This window comes from Carlito syrichta, unplaced genomic scaffold, assembly GCF_000164805.1.
Source record: "Carlito syrichta isolate Samal-C Ts95f unplaced genomic scaffold, Tarsius_syrichta-2.0.1 Scaffold115728, whole genome shotgun sequence".
NCBI classification, from domain to species: Eukaryota; Metazoa; Chordata; class Mammalia; order Primates; family Tarsiidae; genus Carlito; species Carlito syrichta.
Window position 1 is genome coordinate 66,854 of NW_007059824.1, and position 4,283 is coordinate 71,136.

The window sequence follows — 4,283 nt, forward strand, 5'->3', positions numbered from 1 at the left end:
CTCATACGCAGGGACTGCATGGACCTAACTAACTTATCTAACATTCCACTCGGCCCATTAAGTGGGTTTCTGTCAATCACGGGCAGCACCCACCAATACCAAGTGTTCCCGTACCCATTAGGAGAAATTACCCAATCATGTAAAATCAAGTTTAAAGTTCTTTCCCCTCCCTCTGTAATTGTGCATAAAAACTGCTTGCCATTATGAATCAGGGCTCTTGTCCCTGAAGCTGCTGCTTCGGGCGTGAGCCCAGACTCTAGCCTGAATAAAGACCCTCGTGTGTTTGCATCGGAGCTGACTCTTTGTGGTCTCTATCTCTCTCATTAGAGTCCCGGGTTCAACAGAGGAAGCAGTCAATTTAGGAGGCCAGATGAGAGGGGACCTGGCTGGCCCAGGGTGGTAGCAGTGGAGGTGAGGAGAAGCAGTCAGATTTTGGATATATTTGAAGGTGAGCTTTGAGAATGTGACGGAATGTGATGCACAGAGACGCAGAAAGGAAGAACTGCCTGACCGGTCAGACAGAAGTGAAGAAACAGCTCAGGGTCCAGGGAGATGAAATTGGGCAGTGTGGGACGACCACAAAGGCTGGGTGAAGGACAGGGACTCCTGTAGGGCAGAGTGACTTGGGGAAGGGGACACCCATTCAGAGCCACACTTTGGAGTCCAACTAGGCAACAGAGGGGAAGCTGGGTATGTGGAGAGAACAGAGAGGGGGGAGGTGGGAGGCTGCTGTAGGCATGTTGTGGCTGAAACTCCAACTCAAAAACAAAAAAACAGCTCTCTAAGGTCCTAGAGGCCTGCCGAAAGGAAAAGGACCCGGCTCCTCTTCCGCCTGACGGCATCACAGATGGCCCAGCTCACTGCCTCTCCCTGGCCTTCATTCAGGCCACGAGCAGCGATGGAGGGAGCATCACTCAAGGACCCTCGGGTCAGGCTCCTGCCACCCTTGAATCAAGCCCATTGGACTAATTGGCCCAGATAAGGGGTTTCCTCTTGCGGAAGTGGAGTCCGCAAGGTCTGTCCCTGGGAGAGTTGGTATTTCTTAGGTTGGGAGGGAGTCAAGAAAAATCCTCTATGCCTAGGAGGCTTGTCAAGGAGGAAAGGCTTTGGCACCAGAAGTGCCCATCCTCACAGGTTGGCCACTACCCATCTTCTTAGCTCTGAAGACATCCCAGCCTTGCCTTGTATCTCATTCACCAACCCCTCTGCAGATAGAGGTTCTCCTGCAAAACCCTGCAACCACCACTAGGAAGGCAAAAGAGGCTGGCCTCGGTGGCTCAGCCTGTAAGTCCAGCACTTTGGAAGGCCGAGGCCATGAATTGCCTGAGCCCGCGGGTTCGAGACCAGCCTGGGCAACTTGGTGAGACCTCGTCTCTACGATACATCAAAAATTAGCTGGGCGTGGTAGAGTGTGCCTGCAGTTCTGGCTACTTGGAAGGCTGAGGCAGAAGCATCGCCGGAGCTCGGCAGGTTGATGCTGGGACGGCATGAGTGTGCCACGGCATTCCAGTCTGGGCGACGGAGTGACCCAGGGGGTATGTATGAAGAGTCCCATACTCTTGATCCCTCTGCCGTGGCTGCTGCCCCAATTTGGACTCCTGTTTATATCTGTTCCTCTTCTGGAGACAGTGACCAGATTCTGCTCATCTCTGTGACCTCACAATCCTGACCCAGGACAGCTAGGTGTCCCCTGGACAAATGAAGGGACGTGGGGTCTCCTGCTGAGTGGTGGGTAGGACAGCCTTGGCAGACAGCAGTGGAAGTATGTAAGGAAGCTTCAGAAGAAATCTGGCCAGCGCCAAGGATCCTCCCTTCCGCCCATCCCCAGGCTACAGCAGGGGCAATTGCTAACATTTCCTGAGCACACTTGGAGCCAGGCACACTCTTAGAGCCAGGTCCTGTGCACTTTATGTGAAACTTCATTTGATCCTCACAGGAGCCCTGTGAGATAGGTACCATCACCATCCCAACTTTTCAGATTCAAACAACCGAGGCACAGAGAGGATATTTGTCCAAGGTCACAGTGACTACTAAGCAACAAAGCTAGGATTACAAGCAGATTTGTCTGACCCTACATGTTACGAGCTTAGCTGCTACACACACTGTCCCAAATGCGCGTACACACACTGTCCCAAATGCGCGTATCTAATCTCAGGCTAGCCTGGGGCCACTCTCCATTGTACTCAGTTAACCCCATACTAAGACAATTGTAGTTATGTCTGAGGAAAGCCTTTCATAAAATTGTCAAATGCCAGGGATTATTACTCTAAATGATAACATGAACAATAATACCTCCTCTCCCAGCCAGTGCCTGGTGTTTCCATCGTCTGTTTTCCAGTCCCCAACAGAATCCTCTATTTTTGGTCCACACCTTCAGGTTGGTGGTACGAATGTGCCCTCTCCCTCCCCATCATGTCCTGTCCCATCCTGTCCCCCTCCCTCTCCATCCTTCCTGGAGGCACCCCCAGCATCAACACCTGCTCATTTCCCCGCAACGGTTTCCTGCAAATATTCCCCCCTCCTTTCTAGCAGCCAGCAGCCTCTCTCCCAAGGGACTGGACTGATTGTTTCCCAGACCACAGAGGGGCACGTCTGGAATTCTGATCCCAGGCACACCCTTCTGCTCTGCAAATTTGGGGAATTGATTTCAAGGCAACCTTGAAATTCAGACGCAGGAAAGTCCTTAGAAATACTGAGTTCTGAGGAAGCTCTCTAAGAATTCCGGTTTTGGGGATTTAGAAACTCCCAAATCCCAAGTTCTAAAAATACTCAAACCCTCAAGATTCTGAGATGGTGATCCTAAGCATTCTCATCTCAGGAATGATTCTACTTCCTTACAGAAATTTCTTTCTTTTTTTTTTTTTTTGGAGTTGGAGTCTCACTCTGTCGCCCAGACTGCAGTGCAGTGGCTGCTCCCAGCCACTGCAGCCTCGACCTGCTGGGCTCCGGCGATCCTTCCGCCTCAGCCTTCCAAGTAGCTGGAACTCCAGGCGTGCGCTACCATATATTTAAATATATTTAAATATGAAGATATTTAAATATTTGTAAATTTTATTATTTTAATGCTATTTGCGGAACAATGGGATATTAAAGGCATGAAAGTCCCCAAAGGCAAACACAAGATTTCCTCCCACTGTTTTTCTGGTTTTTTTGCCCACCGGGTCTTCCTATCTTTACTTCTTAAGTTGAGTGTGAGTGGACTCTGAGGCCTGAAGCTTCTGGGAATATGAGGGAGTGACTTGGAGAGGAGGGGGCGACATGCACAATGCCTTCTTTGAAGCTCTGGAAATTCCCAGGCTTAGGCCAACAACAGGCCTATAGACAAGGCCTCCACAATTCCTATCCCCAACATCACTGTCCCTAAACTGGGGCTTCAGGTCCAGCCTCATGGCCCCACTGACAGTAGGAGGGAACTGGTACCCTCAGAAACCTCTTCTTCCGGCTCCTTCCTCGTCTCTCGGTGTCTCTGTAGCAGAACAGTGCCCACCCTTGCCTGCGCCGTGAAAGGAAGGGACACAGGGAGTGGGAAAGGTCCAATGGGGACAAGTCATTAGACCTTGACAAGTCAGCAAGAGTCAGGTCAAATTTCACAGCCTGGGGATCCATATGAGCCACAACCTGGGATAGAAGGAAAGGGACAAAAGGATCCAGAGGGTTGGAGTTCCTGCTTGGGACAAAGACTCTGACTAGACTGTCTAGGAGTTGGGTGATGGGGAGAGAGACAGGGACGCATGGAAGGAGTTGTTGGTTTCAAATGCCAGTTCGATGGTTCAAGGCATCCCTTCTCGCCTGCACTTGCCAAAGGGGGCCGGGCTTCTGCTCAGCCCCAGCCAGGCACACTCTTCCCGCTCCTGCTCCAACACTAACCTCCCTTTTCCAACTCCCTGGTCTCCAGCCCCTTGTCTGGCCTTTTCTCCGGGTGCCATCCTCACACCTGCTTCCCCTGACCACTCTGGCCCGCCTCCCCAATCCTCCTTCCCCAGCCCATCCCAATTCTCCAGCCCCCCAACTCCCTCAGTCACCCCAACTCAGTGGCTGCTACAGTCCGTCTCCCGATCCCTCTCCTCGGCCCTGGACCCAAAGCCCAAGCCCAGTCCTCACTCCCACGCCCGCCCCTAGCCTCCGTCTCCCAGTCCCCCTTCCCCGCGCGCCTGCCATCCAGCCGCATCCCGCCAGAGCCAGGGCACTAACCCGATTCGGAACAGCAGACGCTGGCTGCGTGCCATGAGCAGGCCGCGGAGGCCCCGCCGCTCTCGGCCGCCGCCGGGCTTCACGAGCAGGAC

The 4,283-nt window shown here is 52.8% G+C and overlaps 1 protein-coding gene across 2 annotated transcripts in view; it reads right to left on the bottom strand.

Annotated features, from left to right (window-relative positions):
• PNKD (paroxysmal nonkinesigenic dyskinesia) overlaps positions 1-4,283 on the bottom strand; it is an 85,114-nt gene that overhangs the window by 25,818 nt on the left and 55,013 nt on the right. The window lies entirely within an intron of this gene.